Genomic DNA, 17,019 nt, shown 5'->3' with positions numbered 1-17,019 from the left:
TGCGAATATGACTGAAGTTTCACCGCAAGTACTTAGTGTCTTGGTATTATATACAAGCTGGCTGCCACTATGGTAAGGCACACATACTAGAAGGAAATTAGGTTTACGATTAGTTTCCTTTTCAAACGCAACAAATGCAAATAAAGCGTCAACACAGTACTACGTCATCACCAAATGCGTGGTTCGACTGCGATTTTGCAGACAGCACGTTGGTTGGTTGGTTGTTTAAGGCCGCACTCAGCAATATTCCATCTATATGGCGGCGGTCTGTAAATAAATCGAATCTCGACCAGACAATCCAGTGATTGATATCATGAGCATCGATCCACACAATTGGGATCGATAACATGCATCAAATAAGTCCCGTTAGCCGCCTCTTACGACAAGCATAGTCGCCTTGTACGGCAAGCATGGGTTGCCGAAGACCTATTCAACCCCGGATCTTCACGGGTCGCAGACAGCACGTAACTTTATTGAGACTGATGAGTAAAGAAACTCTCAGGTGATTTTATCATAATAGATATGTGAAACCAAGAGCATACTGTCCAAATATAATAGACTGACGAGCAAAATAACTATACCTATCAGTTGATTTTATCATGCTTGATTCTCAATTGAAAATATCTTAAGTTGGCGATATTATATAAAAGAATCAACTGTATCTTGACAATCAATAATTTTTATGTTTTTGCACAAATGTATAACATTTCAAACATGGCAGGGGTCATGTGGTTGCAAATTCAATTCCATTGAACTTACTTATTTTTAAACAAAGTTAGCCAGCTTCAAATGACTTTTACAAGCTGTTGCGGGAATGAGTAATGGTTAAATAGACATCATCACATTTAACAAGTTCAATCAATTTAAGCTACATAAGAAACAAACTTGGTATACTTTCTTTTGCCTCGCAGTTTACATCCCAGTGCTTCTGAGCAGTGGGGTAGCCTTGTGGCTAAAGGTTTCGCTCGTCACGCCGAAGACCCGGGTTCAATTCTCCACATGGGTATCACGTGTTAGACCCATTTCTCGTGTCCCTCGTTTTGAGTGGCTGGAATATTGCCAACAGCGGCGTAAAACCATACTCACTCTTAGCGAGTAGAATTTAACGATGTTTTAAGATAGGAATCTTATCCACCGCTATGTGATATAATGGTGAGGTGAGGTGAAATGGGGTTTAACGTCGCGTCAAAGATTAGTGCACTTGTATAGCGATGTGCATGCACGTGTTTGTGGCTGATGCCGATTTATAGTGCTAGCCCACAGAGATACCATGCCCCAGTTTAACATAAATGCCCCACTCAGACACAGTATACTGACTCAAAGCCGACCAGTCTTGTTTTAGCCCCTTAATGCCGAGCTCCAGACATGGTAACAACAAGTACGTCTTTTAACGTCTTTTAGTATGACGCGGCCGGGGATCGAACCCCGGACCTTCCGCTCTCCGGGCGGACGCTCTGCCACTGGACCACGGGGGTGGTTCGTGTAATGGAAATGATGATCAAGGATGGGTATGAATTCGAATTCATTGTTTATCGTCGCACTCAGCAATATTCCAGCAATATGACGGCGGTCTGTAAATAGTCGAGTCCTGACCAGGCAATCGAGTGATTGACATCATGAGCACCGATCTCCGCAATTGGGATACGATGACATGCATCAACCAAGTCCTGACCAGCCGATCCCGTTAGTCGCCTCTTACGACAAGCATGGGTTGCTGAAGACCTATTGTAACCCGGATCTTCATAATACATTAGCAGTTGTATTGAACTGCGTGTCATGACATACGAGCATAACCACCAAAGCGTTAATGAAACACATTTATTCACATGCTGCAGGGATCGATATTCAGTCTGGGTTGTATTCCGGAGTATCAGCTCTGACTGCAACACGACCACACAACACAGTGAACATCCTCGACGAGCGTGTACACATGTCGCCACACACCACATATTGCATCGTCATTTGGATAGCTACTGCCTATGGCGTCAGTAGCATCATGCGTTCAGTCTGGGCGGTAGCAGTAACAACCACATTGCGACAGAAGCATTATTGAAACCCAGATCATTAAAACTGAACTGTGTTGAACTCACAGGCCACAGTGTCGGGGATGTATACGATACTAGCTATGTAGGCAACAACGGTTAATTAAATTGATATATTATTCAAACATGTTGATACCATTCCGCTCAACGTTCTGTGGTCATCTTCAAAGAGTACAGAGACGTCACCAAGACAAGACGGACCAAGCACGTTTCAACAGTAAACTACGGTTATAACGAACTCGAATGCACCACTAACTTTAGTTTGTTATAACCGTAGTTCGTTATAAGCATATATACAGCATAGCAAATAGTCCGGACCAAAAAATCAGTTCGTTATAAGCGTGTTCGTTATAAACGTACTTTACTGTATCTGCTTGTGGAACAGAGGACTTTCATCAAGAAACTGCCTTTGGCCTGGTGTTAACAGATGTGATGATAACGCTACAGAACCTACACAAAGTTGACATTCTCAGTTGCGGACCCAAGCACACGCACGCACGCACGCACGCACGCACGCACGCACGCACGCACGCACGCACGCACACACAGAGTACCATGGTAGCTGAAACAACCGCCAGTAAAACCATAATCATATTTCCTAATATATGCAACCACGAACCACCCACCCCTACCCATCCTGCCCAATACATATTCTCTACCCCTAACACAACTTTGATACCCGTATCAAATACATCTCCATGTAATAAACACGTCTTGTTTGTTTCATTTTTAGCCACCATCAAACATGGGTGTGTACTTTCTTTTGCCCTGTATTATAGTGGTCATTATATAAATCCATGTAGCTATGAGCGCATTGCCACAGGGGCGCAAATCATTATCGTAACTAGTTTTAACGTATGGCTGTAAATATCGCCACTGAGTGATCATTTGATATTCTGGGTGGATAGAAATTGCTTGAAAACAAAATTGTTCACATGATTTAAAACAATATTATAAATGAAGCTGGTTCACATGGCTTTCGTCACCACTCAAATGTTTCAGACTTGCTCGGAATGGGACGAGTTGGTCATGAATGGTTGCCGTGGTTCTTCTGAAAATTGAGTTGTTGTTGGTTCAAATACAGTAAAGTACGGTTATAACGAACTCCAATGGACTACTAATTTTAGTTCGTTATAACCGTAGTTCGTTATAAGCATATATACAGCATAACTACAGCAAATAGTCGGGACCAAAAAAGTAAGTTCGTTATATCCGTCAGTTCGTTATAAGCGTGTTCGTTATAACCGTAGTTTACTGTAGATGGTTTGGCGCCACCTTTCAGAAACAATCGTTGGAATTTCAAACAGAAAAAAATAATTCAGCTTTAAGCCAACCTCCCAAGAATACTAAATGGCCTGTTCTTTTTATATGAAGGTGGTATTTGCCTCTGCGCAGCGTGGTGCGCCATCCACTTTACAACTGACTGCCCTTCTACTGCCCTTCTCGCAGCAACATGACACTGCAAGGAGTGTGTATTAGCCCCTTCCTGAGAGCCGCAATACGATTCCTGGGCGAGGTCTTCTGTCGACATGAGATGGGATCGTGTGACCTCGCCCTCCATTGTTTCCCGAACACAAGCCAACGACACTGATGTAAGAGTTGGATGTGACGCATATACCAGTAATTGGAAACGTTTCTAAATTAATGTATTTCACTGTTAATTTCATTTTGTATACATATCATTTTCACTATAAATATTTATATATACATTCTTGTTAATAATCATGCCCACGTGATAATCCGGGCTAGAATTGTCTTCAGCGACTCCTGTATGGTCGTAAGGAGATCGGGTGGTCAGGCTCGCTGAATTAATTAATGCATGTCATCAATTCAAATTGCTAAGATCGATGCTCATGATGTCAACAAATAATAATTTAAAAATAACAACTCATAAAAATGACTCCAGCCAATAGCACGAAGGTCTAAACATTAGTCAATAATTTGGAAAGTGTAGACCTTGAAATGAACTTGAAATTTAAAAGAACGTGTTCCAGTTATTTTGCTCTGATTACAATCTGAAACAGCTGGGAATAACATGAAAGCACCATCAATGAAATAACGTTGTGACTTCACGTCAAAATATTGATTAGTTCCTAGAGGAACGTGATATGCAATATTAATAAAATGGAAAATAACTTAAGCGGTCGATCGCAGATTTTGTAGAATGGAATGTTTCAAACGCCCTTTGTGTCTGACAGTGAAACTAAGTGCAGGTGCGTGCTTCGCGTGCATTGTGCATGAAGACAGTCACGGTCCGTGACGAGCGCGTGATATGGAGTTGTATGTCCAATGTCGTTACCGCATTTAACGTATAATACGTGCCCTAAGAATAGAAGCAGACCGCCAGCATTTACACAAAAATAAGGAGACCGCCTCCGTGGTCTAGTGGCAGAGCGTTCGCCCGAAGAGCGGAAGGTCCGGGGTTCCATCCCCGGCCGCGCCATACCAAAAGAATTAAGAGATGGCACTTGTTGTTACCCTGCCTGGAGCTCAGCATTAAGGGACTAAAGCGAGGGCTGGTCGGCTCGGAGTTAGTATACTGTGTCTGAGTGGGGTATTTATGTTAAACTGCGGCGTGGTATCTTAGTGGGCTAGCACTATAAAATCGGCATCAGTGCGGACTAGTGCAAACAAACAAACTAACAAACAAACACACATACACACACACACGTGCATGCACATCGCAATATAAGTGCAATAATCTTGAACGCGACGTTAAACCCCATTTCACCTCACCTCAGTTAACCTTTACTTTGGTTTTGAGGATGGGCGCTTGTATCATGTATTGCAGTTAAAGAAGCATATGTTATATTTAGTGTGTGAGCTCGCGTTCAGTACACTAACCACGGTATTCGAAGGACTGGACTTTAATAAAGGAATTTACTTATCTAGAGCTGTTTGTTGTAACCGTGTGTCAATTGGACAGCGGAAAGTAATGGTGCTGATTTGATGGTCCAAGTGCCGTAGTGTGCTTGTTTTACGTCATAAAGGTCAAAGAATATTAGATCTATTTACAAATGGACGAAACCAATAGTGATGGAAAATGCATACGTTTCTAAAAATACGCCCAAACAATACCTAATTATGAGCCACAGAAAATTATAATTATCAATCGTCATCAAAGCCACATGTACCAACATGAACAGAGCGTTAAGACTACTAACGTCACGTGATGTGGCATCGCGTGCGTGACGTTCATGTAACCCACATTCTTTATCCTGGGATATACGAGCTTTTTCCGGGTATGGCCTCCATCGTCCTGTTGGTGTCCCACATAGTCATGAGTCAGAGCGACCCGATTGCCGCTTACGATAACACACAGACTGGGATATATAAATTGTTAATATCTTCGCGATCAATATAAGCGTGGAATTATGCATGCCGGTATAGACAGCTCCCAGTTTCAGTCGACTGGAACTCCGGAACACTGCGTGCAGCTGTCGGGGTCCAAACCATTGTCCGGTGCCATTGTCTTCAAAATGAACTTTGTGTTTGTCGTACGCTAGATGAATGATACTACTATCTCTTTGAGGGTGGATGTGTTTGATCATATCAAACATACACGTGTTTTCTTTTGTTGTGGTATTTTATGTATCTAACATCTGTCGCCGTTTAGTGTACCGTATTTGCATTGATTTGAATAGTTTGAACTGCTGGCGTGTTTAATTATGTTTCAAATACGTTTGGTTATTTACAGGATCTTGTTTTGAACATTTTATACAAGTATGTGTTGGATAATATGAATTCAGTGAGACTTTTCAATCGTGTCATTTTGCAACTAATTCGGTGTCAACAAGACAATTAAATACGTTACTGTTTACTCCAGCATTGAAGAACTTTATTAATCTCTTGCTACATCCATTATTCCAGTTACATTAATGAAACTCCCGTGAAGATCCGGGTAAGAATCAGCAACCCATGCTTGTCGTTAGAGGCGACTAATGGTATCGGGTGGTCAATCGGTCAATCGGGTGGTTATGCTCATGGTGTCAATCCCAGGATTGTTTGGTCCAGACTCGATTATTTACAGTCCACGTCATATAGCTAGAAAATGCTGAGTGCGGCGTTAAACAACATTCACTCTAGGGCTGGGACGAGTCCAAATTTACTACCCGGTAGTAAAATGTGTTTAGATACTTGTGTATACACTGAAGTTGACTGAAGTTTTATTTTTATTCAAACATAAAAAAGTCAGAAGGAATGGGCGTAGTAGTCAGGAAGAACTGCGAACATAAGTGACTTGTAGTTTAAACATAGTTTTAGATACTTTTTGTCATTGAACAATATATCACGTGGCTTACCACGGGTCCGGGCTGTCCTATGGGTACCCGGGTCCTACCAAGTACCCACCCGACCCGAGTTACCCGTCCCAGCCCTAATTCACTCACTTTAATATACTGTAAATCTTGAAATTAATACGAACACTGCGAGTGGTCTTTGCATGCATTAATTGTACTGATAAAGCATTTGTGTCTCAACATTGACTGTTGGCAATGTTAGTATCTGTACACGGTACTGTGCTTGGTGAGGACTAAGGCGTCATTATTCCCAAAGACTTATGTCCCTTAGCTGTACGGATATGTTTGTCTCGAATTCGACCCACAATTTCGCACCGTTTATGGTTTTCATGTTCTACATAATTGTCTTCGACCTGCTTGGCTTTAGACTTTACCTTCCACACGCCGTGATATAACTGAAAACTGAAAACCAAGCCAGTCAGTCCAGGATCAGGACAGTGTGTGAGTGAGTGAGTTGATTTATCGCCGCTTGTAATAGTATTTCAGGTGCACGGCGTGTCAGCCTATTTTGGGATTGGTAGTTTATTGTTTAACGCCGCACTCAGCAATATTCCACCTAAATGACGGCGGCCCATAAATAATAGTCTGGATCAGACAATCCAGTGATCGATATTGTGAGCAAGGATCCACGCCTTTGGGGGAGTTTGATACGCCATCAACCAAGTCACCGAGCCTGACCACCTGACTACATTAAGTCACCTCTTACGACCAGGATAGGATGCTTGGGATCAATTCTAACCCGGCATCCCCACGGGGTCCTAATATGTGAAGAGATCCCAGAGTGACACAGCTTATACACAATTACTACTTTGGTGAAACCAACCAGCACGGAACTAGTGCTGACAAACCCAGTATCATAATCGGGACGAATATTGGATTCAACGTTTCCGAGTGAGAGAATATGGATTTACGCCGCTTTTGGCAATATTACAGCAATACCACGTCTGTGAACACTAAAAACGGGCTTCACACAGTGTGTGGAATCGAATTGGGTCTTCGGCTCGACGAGCGAACCCTTTAACCGCTAGGTTAACCCACCGCTCCAAAGTCTCCGAACAACTTGTTGTGCCTTTATCTAGGTCCGTGGCAAAAATCAAAATTGCTGAACAATTTCATTTGTTTCATTCAAAACATGTTTCTACAAGTTCGATTTTATGAAAATATTAAATACACATAACTAATATAGCGTCTGCTGATATGATTGTCTATACGGATTAGTTGTTCTAAAAGCATTCACTCGTTGCACGCTGGCTGTGCAAGCAAGCGATTTGCACCGAGCGATAGGAAAGATGTGTTCGTTTCGGAGTTTCTCTTGTGACTGTGACATTACGTCCTGCTTTGAGAAACCGTTAACTTTTGTCACACGAAAACACATGACTACATCACCATGGCTAGAACAAATATATTACTGTTATACACGAGCCCCGTATGCCGCTAGGTACAGCTTGAGAAAACATACATGCATAAGCACGTTTATATCAAGCAGTATGTGACCCCAGTTTCCTGACCTGTGTAGGTGTATATTCACGAAGAGCGATGATGTCACGAAATTACAGTCACGCTCATCTGTCACCCGTGTCAGGTCGACTGAATTAATTCATGAGATTCTGCGTATCACAAACAAACAATCACCCTGTATGCCCCTCGTGTCAGTCGTGGGAATGAGACAGGCCGCTGCCGCGAAGGTCGCTCTGATCGGAGACTCGCATGCACTATCATGTTATATATCACCCCTGTCATTCACAGTCTCTACTCGTTATTTACCTTGCCTGTAGGTCACTTTGACCTGGACACGCAATAACGGGTGGTTTATTGATTGTTATGTGATGACTTGATACAAAGTAAATGGTTTATTTGTGTTAACATGTGATATTGTTAATACTATTTTCCCATCGGTATATTGTATACACTATCCCCTTGCATTAACAATGTCAGTTAATATCTTACACGAACATTGATTATTTCTTTAAGACGTGCTTTTTACAAGTTTGAATAGTGCATTTGTAAAAGTGTTTGATACAATCAATAATGGTAAAATAATTACACACATATAGTGTTACCCTGCACAATCAGATGATCTGTTGTCTATAACCGTTTCGGTCAGTTGATAAACCTGTTTGTTATCTACCGACCACTTTATCATGATGTAATATATAGTTATTTTAGAAATAAATAATTTGCAGTAATTTAGGGCCCAACAAACTGAAGCACTTATTGATGACTATTATATATCCTTTACGTTTACGACTACTGGGATCGGATGGTCAGGTTCGGTGACTTGTTTGTAGCATGTCATCATATCCCAATTGTGTAGATCGATGTTCATATTTTTTGTTATTTAACGCTGCAATCAGTAATATCCCAGCTATATGATGGCGGTCTGCAAATAATCGAGTTTGAACCAGACAATACAGTGATTGACATCATGAGCATCGTCAACGCAATTGGGATACGGTGACATGCATCAGCCAAATCAGCGAGTCTGACCACCCGATCCCGTTAGTCGTCTCTTACGACAAGCATAGCCGCCTTTTACGGCAAGCATGGGTTGCTGAAGACCTATTCTACCCCGGATGTTCACGGGTCGAATTGGACTAAGTAACAGATGTCATCATGGTAAGTACATCCACGACAGTAGCGCTGTGTGGCAAGGAATGTGGTTGTCAGGATACTGGAACATTTCCAAGGTGGTTGTTAAACAACAAACATAAAAACTGATGTAGTGCAAGATGTAAAAGAATAAGTTCTTCTGGTGGGACGCCAGTTTGTTTGCATTCGACATAAAAATACGGCAGGGTCGAGGTAGCCAAGATGTTGAAGTATTGGCACGGCATGCGCTGGTCTGTGTTCGATTCTGATCATGGGTATGACCCATTCATGTGAGAATTGTGAGGTTCCTAGTGTCCAAAACATGAAAGTGTGCCTACATTTACCTTTGGCTGGTTTCGGGGCGGTCGGGTAGCCTAGTAGATAAAGCGTTCGCTCGTCAGACTGAAGACCCGGGTTCGATTCCCGACATGAGTACAATGTGTGAAGCCCATTGGTGTCCTCTGCCGTGATATGGCTGGAATATTTTAAAAAGCGGCGTAAAACCATACTCACTCACTCACTCACTTTGGGTGGTTTCATTGAGTGTCAGGGCTTCACGTGTGTACCCTAATCAGTGATCGTGGGTTCGAATCCCAGATTCACCCCGTCTTAACCCATACTCCAGCACGTGGGTTCACCAAAGTGAAAAACGTCCACGACTTACGTACTTTAGGATGTCCTCCTACCTAAAACTGACACGCGGCGACAGAGCTGATGTTGACAACGGATTTAAACCCGAGCCACTCACTCATTCAAGGAGTTTAGCTTCAAATACTCTGTAATGGTGTACTTGTTTACTCACTTGACCTGACCCAACAAGGTTCAGGTGAGCTAACACACGATGCTGTCGTACATCTGTCAGGCTGACATGTCGTCCACAACGCCGACCTGTGACACTGAACACTAAGCCAGAGTGTCAGAGCGCGTGTTGTGTTGTGATGGAATCGTAGCCTCGGGCGATGAGGTTGTTCATGTATACTGAGCAATTGTAGAGGGGTCATCGCGTTCACTACAGGTCTAACTGACTAAACAGAAGTGGACACTTGACTTGATGCCCACTAGAGCGTCGGTTCACATTTCATAATCCCCCGCCCCAACGAATACTTTCTTACAAAACTTTGCATGTTTACCAGCCACATACTGAACTGGTGGCTTTTGCTTTTTAGGAGTTTTATAAATTTTTATGTTTTACGTTTGCATGGCAACAAGTTGGACTTAGGTTCTATAAGGGTGCTGTTCGTTTCCGGAGCGTAACTCAAAAAACCGTTAAATAATTTCTTACAAAACTTTGCATGTCTACCAGACACATACTGAACTGGTGCCTTTTGATATTACACAGACATTTTTATTGTTTATGTTTCCATGACAACAAGTTGGACTTAGGTTCTATTATAGGGTGGGTTCACTTATGGAGTATAACAAATAAACTGTTAAATATTTCCTTGCCAAACATTGCATGTCTATATATAAAGCACATACTGAACTGGTGCCATTTGATATTAAGGAGTTTTAGAAATGTATATTTTAGAATTTCCATTGCAGCTATTTTGACATGGGCTAAGAGAAATGTTGGGTCAGTTACCTGGTTTGGGACCATAACGTGTTAAAATAGGCGGGGGATATAGATGACTTCGTCGACTATACGCTTGTTTTCAGAGAAACGAGACCCAGTAAGATCGATATGTGAAGAAAGATAACTCTTTGGCCTGACTTCAAACAAACACGTTTCATTCAATTTCAATTTTCTTTTATCCCAAACACCATACTGTCACTCTTAGAACACACGTTTTTACCATTTTATTTTTTATCAAACATTTTTTTAAAAAGAAACAAGCAACATCTGTCTGATAATACAACTTCCCTCCCTTGACTTTGGTCTGGTTGGGCTTCCCAATCATATGCCTGAGTTCCAAACATACATTTAGTCCCAGAAAGAAAGTTATCCTATTTGAACATGTATATCTAAAAAATAAGAAATAAAATCCAAATGGAACCCAGAACAATGCTTACTCTCCAGAGCTGAGGGAATCAAGACTTGCCAAATCATTCCAGACTTGAGTTGGATTCCTTTTTCAATTAATTCTCTTGGGTCTGGGAGACAGCTGACAGTATTTCGTGACGTCAGTGTATTTGATGTGAGGCATCCATTACCTTAACACGTGACATAAGTCTGATTCAATGATGTCAATCCATTAGAAGCCAGGCATGTAACATAGCAGACTAAATTCGGGGTTTGTTTGTTGTTTGATTGTGTTGCCAGGCAACGTGGATAGTAACTCGTACTAGCAACATATATTTACCTTGAGATTCAGACCGCCGTTTATATAGCTGAAATGTTGCTGACTAACGAACGCTGTTGTATATAGACAACAGGTCGTTTTAAGATAACTGTATTATTGCTGACTACAGATCGTTATAACTGTATTATTGCTGACTCCAGACCGCTGTGATATAGCTGTAATATTGCTGACTACAGATTGTTAATATATGTTACTGTAATATGGCTGACTACAGATCGTTAGTATCTATAACTGCAATATTGCTGACTGCAGACTGCTGTTATATATCTTTAATATTGCTGACTAAATACCGCTTTAATACAGCTGTAATGCTACACTGTTCATATTCGTATGTTATACTGTTGTATAAATATCAAATGACAAACAACATTATGGAACGTGCGTAGGTCAAAGTTCACTTCCTGTGTTACAACACCGAGAATGCATATCACAGACGAGGGTCAGCCGCAGACGACAGGGCCGACTTAGAAAATGCCACCGTTGTCTCCTGCTATCAATTATATCAACACTCGTCAATTACAGCCTCGTTGTTCTGAACCTTTATCAGCAAGTGTCATATGGTAGGCACGGGGGCGACATAGTATTATCCAGTATCATGCTGAATCAGTGACTACAAATACGATGTTGAAAGGATGGTGGCCATTGTTACGATCGTGACCATTATATAATTGTTAGGGCGAAAAGCAACGCCAGAATCTATCGATATGCATCTCCTTCTGTTTTAGCACAACGACGTACGTGATCTAAAATGCTTTAATTACTGTATCAGACAATTATTTGTCGACAGTGGTCACTACCAAGGAATACCTGTTTCACAGATATAATATTGTCAACAGTAATCATAAAAATAGCATTCATAGAAACGGCAGTTGGTCAGAATAGTTAATTTTAATATCTGTCGTGCCCAGATAATGTTGATGGCGCCCCTTAAAATAATGGACTAGCTATATCTGAAGTACTGGCAAGAGAAATATTGGTATTCGTATTTAGTCAGCCACATGAACGTTTATATTGATTTATAGATGTTTGAAAATATCAATATAATCGAAAACAAATAAAGACAACTACAATTCAAAATTATTCACAGTATATTTCCATATAACATATATTTACGTAAAATTAGTATCAAGACCAGCAATAAATGTGACAGATGTAGGGTGCCGGAAACTATTATCTGTTTTACTGTCCAACTCTCATAAATGGATGATCGTGAATATAAATGATATGGTATAAGAAAGTTATAGAGATACGGTATTATTTGGAGTGAAAAAGAGTGTCTCCAATGACGAAACGATACTCATGAATGACGTTTCCAGAAATGAATTAAATTCATTCAAGACGCGTTTGTTTGTTGTTAAACTCCGCAGTCAGGAATATCCCAGCTATTTCACGACGCGCCTGGTGAATTTCGAGTCAGGGTTATGGTTAATAGTATGAGCATCGTCTTGCTCCGTCGGGATACGATGAAACACAACAACGAGGACGCGTCTAATATATTTGTATCGTACATATTGCATACAACATTCTAACAGGCATAAATACACCTAGTAATCACAAACCGATCACAGCCTTGATCTTGTACAAAATGTAAATTATCCAGGGGCTTCACCTGTTTACCGCAAGTCTTTACTGAACACTTAGGGGCGGTGGGGTAGCCTAGTGGTTAAAATATTTGCTGGTCTTGCCGAAGGCCCGGGTTCGAGTCCCCGCATGGATACAATGTGTGAAGCTCATTTATGGTGTCCCCAGCCGTGATAATGCTGGAATATTGCTAAAAGCGGGGTAAAACCATACTCACCCACTCACAGCACAGCATTGCTTTTAAATATAATTTTGCATATATGACGCACTTATATATAATATATATACATATTTAAACTTGTTCTCGTCGCTTTCTGGCTGAAATAATGCTGATGCGACGTTAAATTTAACTCAGTGAGCACAACACCCCCTTGATGACGTCACAATTGAAAAGTGACGCCACGTTCTGACGTCGCAATTAAACTTTACCGTCAAGGGTCTTCTCAATAACCAGTATACTGAAAGGTGACTTTGGATAAAGTTAATGAAAATGTGTTATTACGTAAAGGTTAAGCTAAATTAGATACCAAGTAGCATATTTGAAAATTCAAAACTCACGCTAACGCTTATTCAATGGACAAATGAGTGATCACAAAGCGATGTCCCCCATGGAAACCGGTATTGGGGAATAACGTTTTGTTGGGGAGGGTGTGCGTGGTTGCTGGGGTGATATGATGAAGTAAGGGAAACTTAATATGAAAACATGGGCGTGAGATGGAATGCTATCACACTGTGAGCCACAGCTCTTGTGGGGTCAGGGCCAGTTCGTCGTGGAACATCTAAAACATGCTGTCGCTATTTATATCTCCAACAACAGCACTTGTACAATGGGAAGTCGTGGGCAGTGCCCGGATTTACGCTCTCGACATCTGCTGATGAATGTGGGCTATACTGTCGGGGAATGGCGTCACAGTGAATGGAGTGTCGGGGTTGGTTATCATACCGTTCTGGTTATAAGGTAGTCTTTCATACAGACCCTGAAACAAATATATCCAATACAGCCTATGCAAGTCTATAATGTTTAGGGGCGGTCGGGTAGCCTTGTGGTTAAAGCGTTCGCTCGACACGCCGAAGACCCGGGTTCGATTCCCGACATGGGTACAATGTGTGAAGCCCATTTCTGGTGTCCCCCGCCGTGATATTGCTGGAATAGTGCTAAAAGCGGCGTAAAACCATACTCACTCACTCACTATAATGTTTAGCAAGTCTAGATTACTGCAGTATCTTCTGAAAATAAAGAAAGTCTCTGGGCACCTTTTAATATATTTTATAACTATAATTTAACAACTGTTTCGTCTGTAAAATATGTTCATTTCAGAGACTAGACGTCAGCCTACTTATAATGATATACTAGCTTGTTCTGTCACTCTTACAGATGGTGGACTTAACATGGTTTGGTGTAAAGGGTATCGGGGGTCCAAAATGGCGACTAGACTTGTGAGGATGGACTCTCATTTTATCAACATCTCTCTTGCAGGATGTGCGTGTCACCATGGATACATACTCACACCATCCATCACCGCGTTGTCTCATTCAGGCTCAGTTAATGTGATCCTACACACTTAGTTCTCCATGCTGGTCCGAGGAGCCCAACCGCCTCCGTAGTCTAGTGGTAGAGCGTCTGCCCGGAGAGCGGAAGGTCTGGGGTTCAATCCCTGCCCGCGTCATACCAAAAGACGTTAGAAGATGGTACTTGTTGTTACCCTGTCTGGCGCTCGGCATTAAGGGGCTAAAACAAAGACTGGTCTGCTCGGAGTCACTATACTGTGTCTGAGTGGGGTATTCATGTTAAACTGCGGCATGGTATCTCAGTGGGCTAGCACTAAAAATCGGCATCAGGCCGGACTAGTTCAAGCAGCGACACAAACACACACACGTACATACACTTCGCTATATAAGTGCAATAATCTTGGACCTCCCCTCACCAAGGAGCCCACTAATGTTTGTTTGTTTGTTTGTTTGTTGTTTAACGCCGCACTCAGGTATAGTTCAGCCATAGGACGACGGTCTGAACATGATCGAGTTTGGACAAGACAAACACGTTTTTGATCTTGTAGGCAATTTTTGGGCACGTTGACACACAGTCTCTCAAATCAGCCTGACCACCCAATCCACAATTTCATTAAATTGAGATCTCGGTTCCCGCTACCGCTTTGTTTAGCGTTATCGAGAACTAAGATCTGATCTGAATGAGATTGACCCAATCTATTAAGTTGCCTCGTACGACGGGCACAGTGTGCTGGGGATCGGTGGTTACGAAGTGTGACCTGGGTGATTGCGTGAGTGATTGCGTGATTCCTTCATTGCGTGAATGAGTGAGTGAGAGGGAAGTGCGGATATACTACTTCACATTTAGAAAGAAGAATTCCCACGACCAGCTTACCAATTATACACTTCACATGCACATTGTATTCACTGAGCCTCACGAGAGAACGATTTGACAATTGGACTACCCACCCCTACTGACTATGGCACAAAATCATTTAACCAATCAGTCTCGATAGCAGTTAACTCGTGATTAACTGCCGCTTTGAATCTGATCGACTCTGACCTTGTGCCATTATCTCGGTGCTGCTTATGGCCTAATTTCATTATCTCTGGACAGAGCTGAGTATGACTCCTGCGGCACTCTGTGATGAACCCCAGACCTGTAATTCCTCCATGGGGATACACTGACCCGGTGTAACATTACTGGCCACAACCACTTCCCCACACTCAGGACATTAAACCTTGTTTCATAGGTCAACTCGCTCTACGTATCTAGGTGGACACGGTTCTATTTTCACGCTCTTAATGTGATTTCTTCAATGATGAAATTTCATTTTCATACACACGGAAACGAATTATTATATCCATTTAATTTGAATGTAACCTAAGAATGCATTATCTGTGAAGGGTTTCACAAATACATTTGTTAAAGATGGACTAGACCTTTTTACAGCTGTTCGGGATCCGGTTGCTTAAACATGTACGTGGTTGTATTAACTCACTTTTCTTGTCAGCATCTAACAAAACCTGACTACTCCAATTACTGGGGGGATATGGCTCAGTTACAAACAGATCACTAATTACGACGTCTGAACATAGACCGACCGCCTCCGTGGTCTAGTGGTAGAGCGTCCGCCCGGACAGCGGAAGGTCCGGGATTCGATCCCCGACCGCGTCATACCAAAAGACGTTTAAAGATAGTACTTGTTGTTACCCTGTCTGGCGCTCGGCATTAAGGGGCTAAAACAAGGACTGGTCGGCTCGGAGTCACTATACTGTGTCTGAGAGGGGTAATCATGTTAAACTGCGGCAAGGTATCTCAGTGAGCTAGCACTATAAATCGGCATCAGTCCGGACTAGTACAAGCAGCCACACACAAACACTTGCATGCACGTCGCTAGATAAGTGCAATAATCTTTGATGCTAATTTAAACCCCATTTAACCTCACTTCACCTCACCTGAACATAGACAGAGTATGGCCCGAGACCATTTTGAGACTTTTAAATGATTTTACTGCATGCACAACTGCAGCATGTGGGGTAGCTTTATAAAACCGGCATTAGTCCCGCCTAGTACAAGCAGTCACACAAGTTACACATTACGTTAAGTCAGTATTACACAGTAATACATGTTCTTCTACTCCGTGTCATCTCTACAGATGGTACTGGCTCCGTGGTTAAGTGGATAGAGTGTTGTCCGGCGAGCGGAAGATCGGAGGTTCGGTCCCGACAGCTTCATACCAAGAGACGGTAAAAGATGGTACTTGTTGTTACCCTGCCTGGCGCACGGAATACAGGGAATAAAACAAGGACTGGTCGGCTCAAAGTCAGTATACTCTGTCTGTGTGGGATATCCATGTTAAACTGCGACATGATATCTCAGTGGATTAGTCCGGACAAGCACAAGAGAACACACATTATAATCTTGAACACGATGTTAAACCCCTTCTCGAATCGGCTCCCATCACCTCACCTCACCTCACCTAACCTCTCTACAGATATTACAAAATTTGGGAGTTAAACCTCCCCTCGCCCCACACACCTCTCTACAGATATTACAAAGCTGTGGAGTAAACCTCACCTCATCTCATCTCACCTCTCTGCAGATATTACAAAGCTGGGGAGTAAAACCTCATCTCATCTCACCTCACGCACCTCTCTACAGATATTACAAAGCTGTGGAGTAAAACCTCACCTCACCTCACCTCTCTACAGATATTA

The sequence above is a fragment of the Haliotis rufescens genome, unplaced genomic scaffold (genome assembly GCF_023055435.1).
Source record: "Haliotis rufescens isolate VD_foot unplaced genomic scaffold, xgHalRufe1.0.p SCAF_97, whole genome shotgun sequence".
Lineage (NCBI taxonomy): Eukaryota > Metazoa > Mollusca > Gastropoda > Lepetellida > Haliotidae > Haliotis > Haliotis rufescens.
The sequence above is the reverse complement of the archived record's forward strand: the minus strand, read 5'-3'. Positions refer to the sequence as shown.